This window comes from Pleurodeles waltl, chromosome 8 (assembly GCF_031143425.1).
Source record: "Pleurodeles waltl isolate 20211129_DDA chromosome 8, aPleWal1.hap1.20221129, whole genome shotgun sequence".
Classification (NCBI taxonomy): Eukaryota; Metazoa; Chordata; class Amphibia; order Caudata; family Salamandridae; genus Pleurodeles; species Pleurodeles waltl.
The window spans coordinates 46085215-46105765 of NC_090447.1; positions in this window are offsets into that span (position 1 = coordinate 46085215).

A 20551-nucleotide genomic window follows, 5' to 3' on the forward strand; every position below is an offset into this window, starting at 1 on the left:
TGCATTGATAAGGGAATCATACACTTTGCACATTTTGCTCCTGCACAATTACCAAGAGGCGGTTCACTCATTTGCATGGGGATGTGGCCACATGCCGCTGAGGTGGCGCCGTTGAGCCTATGCACATGTCACATTGTAAGCAGTGATGCAGGAGCAAAATGGCTATTGAGAGGCCACTTATTCAGCAACAAATGTGAAGTGCACAGTCAGCACTGCCCCCATGGGAGAAGGGTACAGGGGTCCCAGAAAGCTCTTGGGCATCCCTTTTGTTTCCTCTCTCACACTGCACACACCTGCAAGGGGATCTCTGCCCTTTCTGAACATGGTGCTTGTTCCTTTGATTCAAAGGCTGGACCTGCAGATTTAGACTCACAGTTTACATTACACCGCACAGATACACTTTTGCACCTGCTCTTTGAAACTTCCATATTTGTATATGTAGATTGTCAGGCAGTGCCTGCTTACACCAGGCACTGCCAGAGAGGGTGTGGCCGGCACAGATGGGGATAGTGCGCCATTTTACATAAGAAGTACCCCGGGGGTAATAGCCATGAGTAAGAAATAACAGAGAGTTTAGTGAAGCCTGTTCATGAGTATTATTCTATGCATGTTGTTTACAACATCTGTAAATAAGCCTGTTCTCTACATTAGTGTGTGATGTTAAATCACAAGTGAGCTTCAGGCATCCACCGGGGGCGGATTTTTGTTTACTTGGTTGGTTCCAGAAGTAGCACATACAAAGTCACAGTCAACATTATGGCAGTCCCCGGGCCCAAGGAATACACGTTAGAATGGGAGGAGATGATGAGGACATGAGTTTAAATACATGTTACAAGTATAAAATCTATTAATGTAACTCTCTCAGCAAGCTCAGCCCAACCTATTTTTGGGCACAATGTGAAAATATTTGCATTATGACGAATACAAAGAGATGACAGTAATGCAAATTGCTACAAATTAGTGTTCTTTAGCAGGTTCAGAAATTTCACGATATAGATGTAGCTTGTGTCTGCTGCACCATCTTTTGAAGGGACCCAGGTGTGTTAAATGGTAAGGAAACCAATCTTGACAAAGTACAATTGCATTGAGCTTTATTCCTAAGATAAATAAACAACTTTTAGGTGTCCTCCTAGATTTGGAGCACATTTTTGGGGTGAGAAGCATTGGAATGTACAGAATTTTCCAAAAATACGCACAACAATCAGAGGCAATGAGACAATCAGGTACCTAGGACTAAGGCCCTCATTACGAGTCATAAGACCACCAGTCGAGCGGAGCCGGTGGTAAGGACCGCCACATTACAAGTTGTAAGGCTTCGCAGATGCCAAGCCTCCACAACTCCACCTGGCCTGCCGGTGTGGTCGCAGTGCCGCGCCTGGCGGTGATCACCTCTGATCTGGCGGCAGGTCCCATCCTGCTGTCCGGATTCTGAGGCTCCAAAACCGCCAGGATTTCTGTGGCGAAAACCCTGGCGGTCACACACAAGGCGACAGGAATCTTCATTCCTGTCCCAAGCACACACATACACACATGTACCCACACATGCACACACCCCGCCCGCCCACATACCCACAAACACCCCACCCCACCCCTTCACTCACACATGCATTCACATACACACCGTTCAGCATACACATACATGCACTCAGTCATTCCCACTCATTCGCATTCATCCTCACAGACACCCTACTCACTCGCATTCATCCTCACAGACACCCCCACTCGCATTCATCCACAGACAACCCCACTCACCCTCATTCATCCACAGACACCCCCACTACACGTGCACATACACGCACACACATTCACATTCACTCGCATACACGCACTCACACTACACCCCCCCCTCCGCATACACACACACCCACAAACACAGACACCCCCCCCCCCCTTTTCGGACGCCCACTTACCTTCTTTGTTGAGGAGGATGTCCAGGAGCTGATGGGTACTGCCGGTCTTGCACTGCCGTCACCACCACACCAGCAGGACTCTACCAAGCCATATGACGGCAGGTGGAGTCCTGCTGCCGTGGCGATGATGGCAGTGGAACCACCTCTTCAGAGCCGGACTTCTGCTCAGAAATGGGTGGAAGTCCTCCAAGGACTCCTAATATGGCGGGCAACAGACCACCAGCACTGGCGGTCTGTAGGCTGCAGTGGCTTTGGCGGTCTTGGAAAAGGACCGCCAATATCGTAATGAGGGCCAGAGTCTGGAAAACATTTGTAAATTCTGTTTTACAACAATGAGAGGGCATTTGTGAAAACGTAAATGAACAACATCCAATAGAGATAGATGCAAAATAGGTGCAAACCTCAAATGGCACAGTCATGACATTTTTGGACGTTCCTATTTTACCAGAGCGAAACTGTCTACAAAAAATAATTGTACAACCAATGACCAATTTTTCTTTATTTCTTTCCCTGAGGAAAACCTAGAGACACCCCTATGAAGATTAGAGTGTTCCTTTCTTCAAACTATGTCTAGAGTTAGAGAGAGTCAGACAAAAGTTTGTGAATGTCTGTGAGTGATCATGAAATCTTAAGGCAAACCTTGCCTTGCTCCACCCACTCCTCAACCATTGTGTAAGGTTCACACCTATGACCATTTGTAGTTTGTGTAATTACTCAAGAAACATCTACGGAAATGCTAGGAGTGTGCAAATTTCTCGTGAAGTTCTTTCGTGTAATTACACAAAATCTGGGGACAGTTATGTGTAATTATTTGAAATGCAAATCCATTATTTAGTACTATACTTTAGCACCAAGTGTGTCTTCGCAACAATTTTTGATGCAAGGGCACATTTTGCAGTAAAAAATCAGTGCAAAAAACACAAGTGGCACGAGCAACAGCCGCTCGCATTCAGGCCACTTTGTGATCCCTGCTAGCGCACTGTAGAATTTTACAGTGGGCGGCACACTCTTACCTGACATGCCTAATGTATAATTTTGCATAACAAGCAAAACACAAAATTCGCACATTTATGCAATTTATGCCAGAATAATTAACATTTCGCCTAGGCCTAGAAAATACTCACAGACTAGTACATTAACGAGGGCTGTCAAACTTTCCAGGGCGTGGCAACCCTCTCCTAGGGGTGTGTAGAGAGCCACCCGGGCTCTCCTTTTCTTTGGTATCAGGTTCCGCGCGTCCGGACGGAACGCGGGACTGAGTTTACGTAATAAAGCTGGGGCTGCGCTGATGCAGTTCCCCATGAGACCTTAGTCCTGTGCGCACGTGCCTCATTTCGTCCGCTGTATTTGGTGTTTCCCGGCGACCCTTCAATGGCGACGAGCAGGTTCCCGATAGTCCCGCGTCACGGATGAGTTGCCCCGAACAGTGCAAAGAAAATAGAAACCTGACCGGCACAGCGCCCGCGCGCTGTGCAAAGAAACAGCAGAACAACGCGTGGCCAGGACGGCACTCGGCCGCGTATAGAGGAGGCGCGCGCCCTGCTGTGAGAAGGTGCGCCTGCCTCCCGCTCGGGTGAGATCCCCCGCCGAGTCCGGTGCCCTGTAAATCCTTGCCGCGGCCCACGTGCAAGGAAAAGAATAAAAATAGCCTCACCTCCGGCGCTGGTCCAAACACAGTGTCTTCCCCAGGAGGCCCTGCAGCACCACGCGGGGCTGTGCGCATTTGAACACACACACGCGCACGCCCCAGAACTTGGCAACGCGACTCTCAGGCTGCATTCCCCAGGGAGGGGAACGCAGCACAGGAGCCAGAGGGGCAGGAACCCTGAGCAAGAAACGAGGAAAGGCAGAAAGCCCTGGAAGCCCCTGGAAAAGGGTGGGAAAAACAAGAAGAAGAAAGAGAAGAAAAAAAAAAGGCGAATAAAGACTGCATAACAAAGAGGCATAGGGGAATGAGGACACAGTGAAAAAAAAGAAGAGAGGATTTTGTTTTTTTTCTTTTCTCTCACACAAATCCCACACAGCACTGTGGATCCAATACTGATCCAAGTGACTAGGGTGTTTGTGCCTGTCCAGGCCAACCAGAGTCAAAATTTGAGACTCACCTTAAAAATTGGAGCATGATTATTTCCATCCCAAGGCACTAGGATCGGGGAAATAAATATTGTTTAATGAAGCAAAGTGGAGATAAGGATTTACCTTCCACCTGACAGCCTTACAAGAACACTGATCCAAACTTAAAAAAGAGATTACACAATAAGGAAATTAAACGACATGAAAACTACCAGCACGACCCAAATTTAAGAAAAGTTGTGCTGCATTATATGCGGTGACGCTTTTCTTGCATCCCATAACGCCCCCTAACGCCACCATGTGTGCACCGTATTTAACATACGGCACACCATGGCGCAGGTTAGGGACAATAGCGTTATCATTTTTTACGCTATTGTTGTACTTTGTAGGATTAGTGCCAAAATATCTGGTGCTAATCCTAACGTACATAGCGGCCCATTTAAAATAATGGTGTGTCCCTTTTTAACGCCTGTTCTGTGCAGGCATTAAAAATAGCTGCTAAAAATGGTGCAGTGGAATCTCTTTATTTTCTACTGCGCCGTTTCTGTGGTCCCCTTAATGGGGAAAAGCCTCCATTGCATACCTTATTCCTGGTGCTGGTATAATGTGGCGCAAGGGGTTACAAAGTGGTGCAATGCATGCATTGCGTCACTTTCTAAATCTGGCACATCAAATATGGCCTTGTTGAGCCACATTAGTATCATAAAAAATTATGCTAATGTGGCACAAGGAGGTGCTAGGCCCTCTTAAATCTGGGCCAATGTGTTTACCTTCGATTCTAACTGCAAGGTAGTCACAGCACATATATTGCTTAGTGCTGATGACTTGTCATTACTGCTTGACTGGGTAGAATCAGTAACATGTGCATAACTAGCTGCCATTGGCTTCTGTCTCTTCCATTTAGGTGGTGCAGCAAGTACTGTAAATAAGACAGATGTACACTACTAAAATGCCGCATTTTGATTGGCATCTATTGGGGAATATCTTACTAAGAGATACTTAGATACTACCTCAAACAAGCTGACTTACAATAGGGGCACTCCATGCATCACTAACAGTCACAGTAATGGGCCTGCCACTCTCGGATCTGCTCTAACTCCCACCGACCACGCACGCAGCCTAGGATTCATCTTGGACTCCTAATTATCCATGACCCAGCAAGTCAACGCCATCTCCTCCTCCTGCTTCAACACCCTCCACATGCTTCGAAAGATCTACAAATGGATCCCCACCGAAACCAGAAGAACAGACACCCAAGCCCTCATAAGCAGCAAACTGGAATACGACAATGCCCTCTACGCAGGAACCATGGCCAAACTCCAGAAGAAACTGCAACGCATCCAGAACGCCTCAGCACGCCTCATCCTGGACATCCCCCACCACTGCCACATCACAGGCCATCTGAGAGACCTGCACTAGCTCCCCGTCATCAAGAGAATCCCCTTCAAACTCCTCACACACGCTCACAAAGCACTGCACAACACCAGACCAGAATACCTCAACAGACGGCTCTCCTTCTACACTCTGCTCCGCCGACCTCGCCACCGTCCCACACATCCGCAGAACTACAACTGGCTCGCTGCCAAGACGTGCAACACTCTTCCCACACACCTGTGTCAGACCAAATACCTCCTTACCTTCAGGAGATTTCTCAAGACCTGACTGCTCAAGGAGTAGCAGCATCTCCCCCACCTTCCCATCTCAGCACCTTGAGGCCCTCACTGGTGAGTAGTGTGCTTTACAAATTCCTTGATTGATTGATGGAGTAATAGGCATTCCACAATGTCCCTCTGTTTGATGATCTCTGCTTTGGTTTTGAGACCTGTTTTGACATCATTCACAAGATGGTCCTAATTACCAGAATATGACTATGCCTACCTCCCTTAACAGCTGCCTGTGAAAATCACAGAGCCCTAATCATGGACTTGTCTGCTCAACTAGCTCACAGAATGCACTTGCATCAGAAGACATTCCGCTGAACAAAATAGCTTTAGAGTCATTCACTTTCCTGATCAGGTTGGATGTGTAGGTAGAAATGGTTCTTATCTCTGCTGCTACAAGTCCCTAAAATAAATGAATCTCCAAATGCATTCCTTTCCATGAGTGTGTAATATATATCCAATGTATTCGCACTTTATATACAGACAGACATTTTAAAGCCAGATAATGTATACCTTTAAACATGAATTTTAATGACCTTGTTGTAATGTGTAAAGCTAGCAATGTGGGGCTCTAAGTGTCTCATAGTTGAACTCTTGCTCCTAGGCGAGAGTGCTGGTGTAGGGATGACAGCACAGTTGTTTGAAGGCGACTAAGCCATTCCTACAAGTCGCAACTGCCATCCCAGCCCTCCTGGCTCACAAGCAGTACCTCACCAAAAACCCAAACAGTAAAAGGTGATTTCTGGCAACCTTTACGCATGGATTCTAGGATTAGACATCTTAGGGGAGACATGGTGGAATGGTAGTTACCCTTTTCTCACATTAGTAATGTGTCTCAGTCACACACAGGCAATGAAGGAGATGCAGGAGAGTTAACAGGTTTATTAAAAAAGACTGCAATCTACTTTAAAATGCATGAGCTGCAATGATTAAGATAATGAACAATGCAAGAAGCAGAATTGCAAAGATGAGAGTCGTGAATACGAAGACCCCCACCATCTTGCAATAAACATGGAATGTACAATTCCCTAAAACCCTAGCAAGGAGAACCTAATCTGTAACCTAAAGAGAGCTAGGTGTGTTAAACCAAATCTGCCAGTACCAGGTCCACGAGAAGCACCCCCCAACCCTTGTTACCTTGGAATGAGGTCTCTAGATCAGACTCCGTAGGGACACGAAGGCTGGATCTGCATCAAGGAGACGTGTAACATAGATAGGGTTGATGGCATCTGGTAGAAATCCCTCTGATAACCTTGTCTTCATGAGATGTATTTATACAGATCTTGAAGGACCCCTGATACAGGTATGTTCCCAAACAATAGATAAGGAGGCATGCTTGGGGTGGCAATTATGTAAACAATTCCCTCCAAAAGTAAATTATGTTCCTGTCACACGTAAGTGGGAAATGGACATGATGTGAATACCTACGTATATCACTTGTCTTTGATGCTGATAGTGATACCTTCACAAAGCGGCACTGATAATGTAAAATCAAAACATTTCACTAACTATAAACATAGCAGCCATTTTGAAAGAAATAATGAAATAAATAGGTAAGACAGAGCGAGCTAAGTAGGTTAAAAGTCACTAGGTGACAGAGGCACAGGCCGGGAAGCCAGAAGGATAAGCAAAACTCTTAATTCCCATTAAAGCTAAATAGGATCCACTACAAACGTAAAGGGCCATATACCTAGCCCAAGCTTGCACCAAATGGGCTGAATCGTCTAGAAGGATGGAGATGCATTTTTTCAAATTTCTTTAAAGGTGTAATTAGTATGTTGCCACTTTCAAAAGATTATTAATATGATCATGAAAGATAAAGGAACTTTCAGAAAATACAAGAGATTTAGCACTGGGAGTGATTCCTAAGAGAGGTATAGCTCATACCATTTTTGTAATGACCAGAGGTGTAGGGCTTAATGTGCTGAATGCTTCGGAAAGATCTAATAATGATAACGGGCAGGCCTCAATGTCATCTAACTTTTCAGGATGGTTTCTGAGATGTGAAGAGAAGTTGACTAACAACAAAAATGAGTTTAGAGACAGTGGACCTTTATACAAAAGGGACTGTGGAAAGTAAAAAGAAAAATGAAATGTTGAAGCATAAACTCGTTTGGAGGGTCTCACAACCCATAGGGAGCACACACACATCTATTCCTCACGCATAAACAATCTATATGCAAAAAGCTTCCTGCACCTATGGCTGCCGCGTGGGTTGTATTTTACTAGCCTAGCTTGTATTTCTATGTCCATGCTGTAGAAAAATTGGGACCTATAGAGAAATTCAGTATTTTTCCTTTTTGATTTACAAACCTAAAACAACAATGTGCGAAATTAGGTTGTTGTTTGACTGGGGTGTGATCCCTTGCCATGCAGCAACCATAATCCTAGTCAGGGTAAGTGACAGGCAACCCTACACTAACCTGTGCTCACCCTCTGGTAGTTTTGCACAGAGCAGTCAGACTTAACTTAGAGGCAATGTGTAAAGTATTTGTGCAGCACTTCAAACAAGGACACAGTGAAAACACCCCACAAAAGATTCCATAGTAGGTTAGAAAATAATGAACAATACTTAACAAATAAGACAAGACCAAAATAACAAAAACCCAATAAGTAGAACTTGAGTTATGACTTTTTAGAGAATAAACTGTAAAATAGCACTTTGAAGTAGGAGGAACCAACCAAGGGGATCTGGTCGCACCGGAGCTTGACAAAGTCAAAGTTGTAGGCCAACAGCGATGGAGTATGGGCTGGCTACAGGGACCCATGTAGGCAGGCTGAACCAAAGTACCTTAAATTCTGGTTGTGCAGCATTTCGTGGATCTGAAACAAAGATGCACGTGCAGCCGAGCTATGCCTCAGTTCGAAGATGTGGCAAGACTGCAGTGCGCGATCCTGCGGCGTCAATGTTGAGGATCCTTTGACAGGGCTTGTGATGCAAAGGCCTGTGTCGAGGATGCATGGCTCAGTCAAGGCAATGCGATGGTTCCGATGAACAGTGAAGCTGCGATGCAGAGGATTGGTGTTGGCATCATCAAGGCTACCGTTGATAGGAAATGCAAGGTGCTTGCACCGGGGAAAGCATCACTGAGTGGCAGTTCTGAAGGCGATGTGTAGGTCTTAAGATGTAAGTTGCAACGGTGATGCAAGTCTGTTGCTTTGGTTTCAAACCATGCAGTGGTGTTGATGCATCTGTTCTGCTCTATACATCAGCGGCAATGTGGCAGTTATGCTTCTGTAGAAGAGCATGTGTTTGTTCTGCTGGAGCAAACACCTTAAGCCCACTTCCAAGGGTTAAGGTCTGAGGTGGCACCACTTGGCAGGGAAGATTCACAGATGGAGAGTCAAGGTGCAGAAACAGGGTTGGTGGTCTTTTGTCTCCCTGAGTCTTCAGATCAAGAGACCGACCAGCTAGCCCTTGAATTCACTCTGAGGTCTGGGTTGGAGAGATACAGGTCCTGTCCTTCTCACTCCCAGGCATGAGGGCAGCAGGCAACATATCAGCACCGCATAGCAGGAGTGCAGCATAGTGCAGTTCAGCAGAGTGGCAGCCCTTCTTCCTGACAGACTATCCCGAGGCCTAGAAGTGCACTAACGTGGTGGTGTCAGTGGTCCAGTACTTATACCTAGTTGGCCCTTTGATGTGGGGAAGACTTCAAAAACTTGCCTTTGAAGTGCTCAGAGTTGCTGCCCTTGCTCTAGACGCAGTACAGGGGGTTATGCAAACCTTGTGTCAAAACAGGACACAGCATATTCGAGTGTAACTGAGGATGTGTCCAGCTCCTCCCTCCCATGTGGCCCATCAAGGCCCATCAGGTCACACCTAAGCTCCCATTGTGTGAGGCTGTCTTGGGGGAATACACAAAGCTCAGTTGTAACCCACCACAAGCATGTGAGCAGAGACAGGCAGCAAGCACCAACTGGCTAAAGTAAGAAAATACAAAGGGCCATATTTATACTTTTTGACGCAAAACTGCGCTAACGCAGTTTTGCGCCCAAAAAATTAGCGCCGGCTAACGCCATTCTGAAGCTCCATGCGGGCGCCGTATTTATTGAATGGCGTTAGCCGGCGTTAGTCGACCGGCGCTGCCTGGTGTGCGTGAAAAAAAAACACGTACACCAGGCAGCGCCGGCGTAGGGAAAAATGGCGTTTGGGCGTCCAAAAATGGGGCAAGTCAGGCTGAGGCAAAAAAATCGTCTTAACCCGATTTGCGCCATTTTTTTTGGGCGCCCAGACGCCATTAACATGACTCCTGTCTTAGCAAAGACAGGAGTCATGCCCCCTTGCCCAATGGCCATGCCCAGGGGACTTCTGTCCCCTGGGCATGGTCATTGGGCATAGTGGCATGTAGGGGGGCACAAATCAGGCCCCCCTATGCCACAATTTTTTTTTTTTTTTTAAACTTACCACAACTTACCTTTTCTTCCCTGGGATGGGTCCCTCCAGCCTTGGGTGTCCTCCTGGGGTGGGCAAGGGTGGCAGGGGGTGTCCCTGGGGGCTTGGGAGGGCACCTCTGGGCTCATTCTGAGCCCACAGGTCCCTTAACGCCTGCCCTTACCCAGGCGCTAAAATCCGGCACAAATGCGGGTTTTTTAGTCCCGCCCACTCCCGGGCGTCATTTTTGCCTGGGAGTATAAATCCGACGCAATAGCATCGGAGTCATTTTTTAAGACGGGAACGCCTACCTTGCATATCATTAACGCAAGGAAGGTGTTCACACAAAAAAATGACGCTAACTCCATGAACTTTGGCGCTAGACACGTCTAACGCCAAAGTATAAATATGGAGTTCGTTTTGCGTCGAATTTGCGTCGAAAAAAACGACGCAAATTCGCCGCAAACGGAGTATAAATATGCCCCAAACTTTCTAAAAGTGGCATTTACAGAATTGTAATTTAAGATCTGACATAACCACAAGTTGTGATTTTAAATTATGTTTCAAGAGACACCAACCTTTGAAAATCCAACTTTTCCCAATTGGAAAATCTACTTACACGTTATATATTATAAGGCAACTCCACTGTTATCTTATGGAAGAGACTGGCCTTGTAGTAGTGAAAAATGAATTTACAAGTTGTTCACTACCAGGACATGTAAAACTTAAAAGTACATGTAGAACTTAATTGCAATCAAGACCAAATTGTGAGATGGTGCTGAAATTTTCACATTTTCTTGGTATTAATGGTGAAGCAAATGTTAAGTGGCCATGTTGTTTAGTTTCTACTACTGATGATTACTGAAGGATTAGCCGGTGAAACTACTGTGGAGTACACAGCCTATTAAACAGATTTTGTAATAATGCTTGCACGGCTAAGGCATTTCATTCAATACATTTTTTCTGGTGGACATCTCAGGCTCTAAAGTCCATGACGATGTGTCAAGTTGTCACCAACATGCTCCTCATTATATCAATTTGCAGAAGTGATTGCAATACTTGCGCAATGGGAATGTTTTACTTCTGTATGTATTACTGCTAAAGTTTTACTGCTTCAAAAAAACTGAACATAGTCAAAGATTCAAGAAAAACAAAATTTGAAAATGACAATAAATAGTGGAGGACGAGATCAGGAAAAGAGAAAGGGACAAGGAAAACCAAGAGGAGAAGGAGAAGGAAAGGGGAAAAAGAGGAAGAAAACACAAGAAATGATCAATACAATCCCACAGAAGACGGGAAACAGGACATCAAAGAAAAGAAAGGAAAAGAAAAAATAAATAAAGGAGAAGAGCAGCTTACAATGAATTAGTGGAAAAAAATAAAAAAATGGGTGAAGGAGGGAGGGTCAGGCGCATCTCAGTGCTTAAAACAGAAGTATTCATAAAGTGAAGTAATAACAAAAGCAAGAAAAATAAAAATACAATTTATGAGATATACTCAATCTGATAGTCCTGTTTTTGTAAATGTAATAGATTGCTTCAAAATGTTAGTAGTGATGAGAGTTAGTTGTCCTCCCTTTCCTAGCAAGCCCCACTCTGCTTCTCTTTAGACTACATCCTTCTTGTAGGATTCTTTGAAGAGGCAAGTGCACTGTCTGCACTCATTCATCATATGGGAGAAAGGACCTTTTGTTTCACATGGCCCAAACCAAACCAGTTCCATTATTAGAGTGTGTGGTGATCATAGCAACATGTGACCAAAGGCAGCGGTGTGGAAGAAAGGCCCAGGTGCATAACCACTGGGCAGAAGAGAAGCTTTTTCCCCAAAGCTTGCATTCTGTTCTCAGGATCTTGGTGCACAAACGAAATTGGATCTGGAATTGACGGCATGACAGCAGCAGACTCACCTGAGTAACTGCCAGGCAGCTCTGGGCAGTTAAAAATAAAATAAGTTCTACTAAGATACAAAGAACCTCTGTTCCACTCTGATACAAAGAACTTGTGGTCTACTGCCAGGCGAAGAATGTGTGTTCTACTGAGATAATAAGAACATCTATTCTACTCTGATACAAAGAACCTGTGTTCTGCTGAGATACAAAGAACGTCTATTTTACTCTGATACAAATAACTTGTGTTCTGCTGAGATACAAAGAACATCTATTCTACTCTGATACTAAGATCCTCTGTTCTGCTGCCATGTAAAGAATGTGTTCTACTGTGATATAAAGATCATACGTTCTACTGCGATACTCTCCCCATTCTCTAGAGTTTGGGGCTAAGTTCACATGGGAATGAACAGTTAGTTTGGGCCAATTTTCTCTAGGACAGGATAAAAGCTGCCTCCTCCAGCATTTCCACTGCTCATCATCTTGATTAAAGAATCTCTGAATGCGTATGAGAAGGAAGGAGATGGTAGGAGATAAAAACTGTAGCTGACTTCATCACGAGTGATAGGGGCTATATCCCTAGATCAGAAGATGGAATGCAAGGCTCAGAAAGAGGAACATGTCCTACTGGCTTAAAACTTGCCTCTACCTGAGAACCAATATGGTTACACTGCTGTGAGGGGTTTGGCATTGCTGAGCTAGTCTGACACTGATGCAAACTGTATTACAAACACTATATATCGACCATCCCACCCACTCTAACTGGTAGCACCTTTCTGACCCCGTTCTCCTCACCTCAGCTGGTTTCTGTCCACTCCATCAAACCTAGAGGTACTAGTATTGTGGGGCAGTCGATTGCCCGTATCTTTGTCTTAAGAAAGTAGCTGTAGGCTCCAATGCCCAAAATATAAACCGTGAAAGTATCTAAGTCAGATAGAAACTAGAAAAGCAGGAGACCAGTGCTATCGTGTAACAGTAGGGGGGATGTTCAAAGGAGATGTGTATCATCCTTGATGCGTTGCTTAAAAGCTTCAACTGGGTAATCCCAGTCTTTGGCAGTGGGGTGCTTTGCTAAGCCTGCCTTTTCTTCCCTGTGAAGATTGACTGTCTTGGACGACAGCCAGATGATTGACGTCTTGCCTCAGGATTGTGTTGTCAGTGGGGTAGGGTTCTTCCAACAAATCATAATATGGCGTTTTGCTAACAGTAGGGTCAGATCTCAGAAGTGAGTCAAGTTCCTATCAGAGTCTGGGAGAGAGAAGCCCAGTACCAGTTCTTCCAGTGAATTAGTCAATTGATGCCCTGTGGCCTGGTAAAGTAGATCAAATATACCCACCCAATAACCAGTCAGTGACTTGCACAACCTTATGACGAGAGGCGGGTCCACGCCTGTAGACTGGCACCTAGGACAGACCAAAAGCACTCCCTGGTAGATCCTGGAGAAACGACATGGAATAAGGCATGTCCTATTAATGATGTTGAATTGCATATACTTCATTAAAAGGGAATTTCTGGCATGATCTTGGTGCCGAAGGTGTGCTTGATAAAGCCATCAGACAAGATGTGTAATGTCCCCCAAGGTACAGAGCACTTGAGTTACTGCATTAATGGTGGGTTCCGTGTCCAAGACCAGAAACAAAACCCTCAGCGATTGTTTGATTTGTGCATAAGTAAGGAAGTGATCAGGAGGGATCGCAAATTCTGCCCTGAGTGTGTCGAATGTTAACAGTTCACCGGCTGAAAATAAGGTGGACATGGTAGAAATTCCACATTCTGCCCAATATTTCTGATGGATGAGGGGAATAGCTTCATTGAGGGCCACCAACCCAGTATTGGCGATCGCAGGGGCATAGGGGGATAAATGTCTGCGAAGTGCATGTAAGTGCCACAAACAGTATAACTCAATAGATGACAGCGGGGGACAAAAGATAAAGGAGTTCTCAGAAAGAGACTCACACAGGTTAGCTGACCCACCATCTCGATCCCCCCATGGGAAGTCCCATCTCAGAGAGGAAGTAGCCTACCAAGCAGCGAGGAAGCCACTGAAGCTGTGCCACGTGATAATATTGTTCAAAGTCCGGGAGCCCCAAGCTACTGGCCTCAGTTGGGAGTTGAAGAGTAGACAGAGTCATTCATTGGTGGCTCTTGCTTCAAACAAACTCACTTAGGGTCGCATCTAAGTTTCTAAAAAAAGTAACAGATAAGGAACAAAGGGAGGTTAATGAAAAAGTATAGGAGAGGTAAGAGCACTATCATCTTACTCAGCGCTATCCGACCCATGACCAACAAGAGCCGTGTCGAACAAACAGTGAATTGTGCCTTTAGCGACCAAAGTGTTCTCCACAAAGGTCCACCAAAGAATGATATACATTGATGCCAAGAAACTTGAATGCTGCTCTTTCTCTGAGAAGCCAAGGTTCCAACTGGATAGGAGGAGGGAGTGCACAGCTGGCACAGAGAGGAAAGATACACGATCTGGATCAGTTGACCTTTAGTCCAAAAACTGCTACAAATTCAGTCAGGCGATAATCTACCACAGTGAGGTCTAGTTGAGCATCCCAGACATATAGAAGGAGATCATCAGCATATAAGGATGCTGCATGAAGAGCGGCTTCCGTCGTTATTCCCTAATGCACAACCTGTTGTCTCAGTTTGATCGCAAATGGTTCCACTGGAATCGCAAAGTGTAATGATGAGAGACGACATCCCTCATGGGTGCCCCTACTCACTGTGAAACAGTGCAAGATACATTGCACTGTCCTGACCCAAGGCATCAGTGGCGTATAGGAGGCAAATCCATTTACACCAGATTGGGCCATACCCATCCCTTGTAATACTCCCAGCATATAGTTCCACAGTAGAAAGTTTAAAGTCCTCTCTATATCTAAAGCAATGCACGCAGCTCGTGGGAAGGTGTGCGAGGAGCTATGACATCCCAGAGACTTCTCAGATTATGTGACATTAAAGTACATGGTAAAATATACTAACCATGGCTAAGGAGCGTGGAGAAACATAGGCAGTTTCTTCACAATAATAATATAATCAAATCTCAAAATAAACATTTCATCATCAAGATTATAAAATCTGAGTAAAGGGAATATGTGTGGGATAATCTTTGCCTCCTTGTTGGTAATTGAACTGAAAACTCTTTGGTGCAAAAGCTAGAAAATGTTGTATTCTATGTGGGAGAAGAGGCTCAGGTTGTGCTTTTTTTAAGGCTGATCACCCATGACAGAACCTACATCCACAATAGACTTGTAATAAAACATTTTAGATGTAGAATCTAAAGATGTCTCAGCAGCCACCACAATGTCTTCTAAATGTGTGCCCAATGCAAAGTATGTGAGGCCAAAAATACTTCATTAAATGTCAGAACCAGGGCCACAGGATAAGCAGGAGCTACTGGGCCCAACCGTGGGGGCTGAGGCCTTTTACCCCTGTTGGCCTGGTGCCCAAACTACTATCTATCATGAGCAACTGGACCAAGTACTACTTCAGTTCTTTACTTTATATGTTAGTGTGGGTTGAGCAGTCTAAGAATTCTCAGGGGGGAGGTAGACACAGGGAGGTGAACACTGGCTTATAACTCAAAATACATACAGCAGCAGCAATAAATGATTGTCCAGTCAAATCCTTGCTTTTATTAAAAAAGGAGTATTTATATATGTTTGAGGCGGAGCGCTCTGGTTGGCTGGGGCGGGGCCCTAGCCAGGCAAACGGCACCACTCCCATCAGGGGTGGGTGATTACACTCGCTATAACCTGCGCTCACCCTTGGCTAGCCTGGCACTGAGCAGTCAGGCTCATCACAGGGACATTGTGTAAAGCATTGGAACAGCACTCTCACACAACAAATACACTGAGCGTCACAAAAAAGACTTCCCATGAGGTGTATGTAAATACAGTTTTTATTCAACACACATTACTTAACACAACATGAACATCATGTACCTCTCGGCATAAATCACATTTAGAAATATCATTAGCAGTACTAGGCCCAACTGAATTAAAATGACATCTGTAATATGTTCACTTTGGGAAAGATCCTACTTTACCCCCAGCACCCTCATGTGGTGCAAAACGTTGCCAACACCAGACCCACCAGAGCAATTATTCTAATTCAATCCCACACAATTTTAGGGAGCACCCGGTTCACAACGATAGCGGTAATGCATACACATAGGCAATTATAACACTTTTCATTAGCCTTGTGGGCTGGGGCTACAAGGGGAAAACCAATGTCAAACCTAATACATTCTTGGCAAAAATCAACATGTATGGCAACACTGCCATGCAGTGATGGTAATCACAGGCAGTCATTCCCATGCACTCACTCAGCAGCGATACCCGGTGCTACGGATATCAGGCAGGTTTGTATGGCACTCACTCGAACACACACACACACAGCACTGTAATGCGGTGCACTGATATCCAGCAGATCAATAGATTTTATACTCGCAAATCTATTGACCCACACATCAGCCAACCCTGACTATTCCACCCCCCCACAGACTGGAGATGAAGGAAACCTTTACCCATCCCGGCCGGAGTCACACTTATTCAGGGTCCCAGGGAAAAATGTTGGGAGGATAGATAACAGGCTGTTTCAGGTGGCAGTCACCAAATGGGGGTTTGGCCACTCTTCGGAAAGTTCAATCAAAGGTCACCCCACTAGTCTGTCAGGCACCTGCCTAGTCCTGATTGCTCTCAGAAGGGTTCTGCAGCCCAGTCACTTACTCTAACCAACCAAGTCTCTTCCGTCAATGCAACCTGTCAACGAGGAGTTGTCTGGCCAGCTGAGGAGATGGTAGTTTGTCCACTGCATTGGGGGCATCAAAAGGAGTAATCGATGAGTGAGAGATTGAGCAGCAGAGGCTCGGGGAACTGTGGGGAAGGAGATCTGAAAGGCAAAAAGTTAAGCAACACAACAACATAAATATGACAAAATACCTATTAGGCAATAAATTCCTCAATAAATAGTATACACTGATAATCCAGATGATAATCTAGATCAATTTTATTGCGCCTCAGTCTTTTTCATAGAGGCACAACTAAAGAGTCTGTCAGGAACTATTAGATGCTTATTAACAGCATAAGGTCTCCAAGCATGCAACACACATAGGGGGTTATTCTAACTTTGGAGGAGGTGTTAATCCGTCCCAAAAGTGACGGAAAAGTGACGGATTTACCACCAGCCGTATTACGAGTCCATTATATCCTATGGAACTCGTAATACGGCTGGTGGTATATCCGTCACTTTACCGTCACTTTTGGGACGGATTAACACTCCTCCAAAGTTAGAATAACCCCCATAATAATGGGTTTCTTCACCCTCCCTCAGTCATGCTAGAATGAAGTTTCAAACAACATGCAGCTCTAAAACAATATCATTGTTTCAGCAGAAGTAGTTTGAAAATACTCAGGCTCTCAAATCACAATAATTCAAAGGTTTCAAAAACATGGAATGCAATGAATGCTCAAAATCAAAAGACCTTGCTTATGTTGCCAACTTGAGGACAAACTGCTAGGAATAATAACACGCTAGTCCAACTATCGCCGATCTGTTTTTTGTCTCCCCCAAGCTCTATCGCTCATAAAAACCTTAGGAATGTGGCATTTGTTAGCTGTTCAAGGTCTCAGCAAGGCCCTTGTACTGAAATATATACTGATCGTGGCAAACGAACACTCTTACCATACATAGCACAGCCTGGTCTGAATGTGCGCGTGAGGACAGATGTCCCAACCTGGGATGTGCTTACAGCAATCCATTCGGAGTCGGCAAGGAGGAAATCCCCTGCAGCAGCTAGAAGCCATGAAGTGGGCTGTAAAACAGCCCCCTCAGGAAATGGGGACAAACAGCTCTTGCCCAGAGGAAGCCCCAAGGAATAGTGAGCACAATGTTGCCAGATTTTTAGAGCATTCTATAGCCCAAAGCCAACATAAAAGTAGCCCAAAGTAGCCCAGTTTTGCTACTTTAACGAAGATGAAGCAGTGGCAGGCAGCAGATGGATATTTGTGGCTGGGCAGTCTTACAGAAGTGGTAAATGCAGAATTTCTGCTCTAGCGAACGGTATACCTTCCCCGCACAAACCAATTTTTCCCTCAGAACTGGAAAAAACATAGCACAATTGTGCGTGATCTAGCCCAATCTGGCAACACTGGATGTACGGCGTGACTGGTTTTATACCGCCTGCCACACCCAATATGGCTGCCATAAAAGGCTTCTGGGAGTTATAGTCTAATTTGACTACCTCATTTCCTGGAAGGGAAAAGACCACCATAAAGGCATTTTAACACAAAAAGAAGCACCTTAAAAAGCATTACATTACAATGCATCACCTATAGGCTTACCCATCAATGACTACATGTACAGTGCAACCACCAATGTGCAGCAAAGGCTGCCTCGTGGGCACTTAGTACACAGGGGCATTAGCAGACAAGATGCCAGTCTTTGGCATGGTGGGGGTGGGCCCTAAACCATGCACCGCCCAAGACCTGACACACCCAGACAATCCGGGCACTCCGGAATACAAATTCGCTCCCTCGCACCTCCCTGGAAATGAGACACAACATCAGGTACGTCATGGTAGGAGTCACACCAGACAGTTCTGATCACACACTATGCAGAGCATCAATTCAGCACCTCCTTGGAAATTAAGCACAACGTCTGGTACGTGATGACTTCAGTCGCACCAGACAATTCTGGTCACACAAACAAAGAGTTACCAATTTCATACCTCCCTGGAAATGAGGCACAATGTCTGGTGCGCAATGACTTGAGTCGCACCAGACAATTCTGGTCACACAAACAAAAAGTTACCAATTCCTGACCACCCTGGAAATGAGACACAGCATTTGGTGCATGATGACTTAAGTCGCACCAAACAATTCTGGTCACACACACAGATGCAACTTCAGTGGTGCCACACAAGGCAGAATGAGGCACTGTTATAGGTACGCCCCCACCTCCGAGGGTCACAACATGTGAATCGGACACCGCATGCAATGAACCAGCAGTCAGCATGTTGCACAAGAGAAATACAGCACGATTGATGAAGCAGGTCAGGGAGGGTCCTGCAGGGTCCCACAACCGGTGAATGTGCTCACTACCAACAAGACACTTATGCATGTTGAGGCCCCACAATTCAGGGCCACACTTCATACATGCGTGCAGTTCCTTTGGGGCTCTGCACCGGGCAATCCAGTCTCCAGGCACAACACTTGGTTCCACGTTCACACTGCTGCTACCAAGTGGAATCCAGCAGACAAGGTGGGCACTTAAGAGGGTACCACTCTCCAGGTGTCACAGGAAGAAGGAGTAGGTCCCACGCAGAGGTCTTTGATGTCCCTGAGACCTCCACCAGAGAAAGGGGGCAAGCCAACAAGCCCTTGGAGAGCACAATTAAGGGTGCCACATAGCAGTAGGCAGTCAGCTCGGACCAGCTATAATTCAGGAAGGTTGTGCGGTCCCTTCCAATGAGAGTAATTCCTCCTCGTGCACAACAGATTCCCATGACAGTTGGTACCATGCAGTCCGGTATCTCCAGCCCTATGTACCCACAAGCGTATCTCTCCTTTACTGCAGTGTGGCACATGTAGTTATACTGTAGTGTGCCTTTAAAGTTGGGGGTGGTTCAGAGAGTTCCCCATTGAATCACAGATGTCTCCCCTAATTTTCAGTCCTGTCTGCCATGGGGCCAGGGAATGCAGGTCTTAATCTTTAGTGGGGCCATGATCTGGCCCTGAGAGGCCAAGTGTGAAAACCTCTCCCTCCAATCTGTCCAAGCAGGCCCTCATTTGTCAGAGGTCTGCTATTCCAGTTGTGTGCTCAGGGTTTATAGCTGTCACTGGGAAATTCACAGATGTGCTCCCCGAGCCTCCAGTGTGGACCAGAGTCAAATTAGAAGGCACACAAAGCATTTTAGAGCAAGACATTTCAGGAAGTGGCATTTCTAAGGTATTATTGACAAAACCACCTCTACTACAGTAAGGGGTTTATCAGGACGAATCCAATAAAAGGAAATATTATGAGGCTGGTGGCTCAACTGCAATTCACTATTGCAGTTAGGAGTAATTGTAAACTTCCACCCAAGTTAGCGTATGGGCAAAGCAGCTGCCAAAGGTAAGGAAAACACACATAAGTATTCTTCACTCCCTGGGCATATGTGCCCTTGTGTGCACACCAGCCTGTATTGGCAGGCTGGAAACATGCTTCAGAACACTATAGGTGCAGGTGCACGCACACTGGCCTATTATGACATGCTGGACTCATGTTTAAGAACACCATTGGTGCAAGTGTGCACATACAGGCCTGCTATGACAGGCTGGTCTCATGTTTAAGAACACCATAGGTGCAGGTGCACGCCCAGAGGCCTGCTATAACAGGCTGGACTCATGTTTAAGAACACCATAGGTGCAAGTGTGCACACACAGGCCTGCTATGACGGGCTGGTCTCATGTTTAAGAACACCATAGGTGCAGGTGTACGCACACAGGCCTGCTATGAAAGGCTCAGCGCATATTTGAAACACCAGTGGGCATGCATGCACACACTGGCCAGCGCCACCTCCTAATATAAGCAGGAAAGGCGTGTGCACTTTCATACTGTACTTACAGTGGGTAAGTGCCCAGGACCCTAAGACTACTGG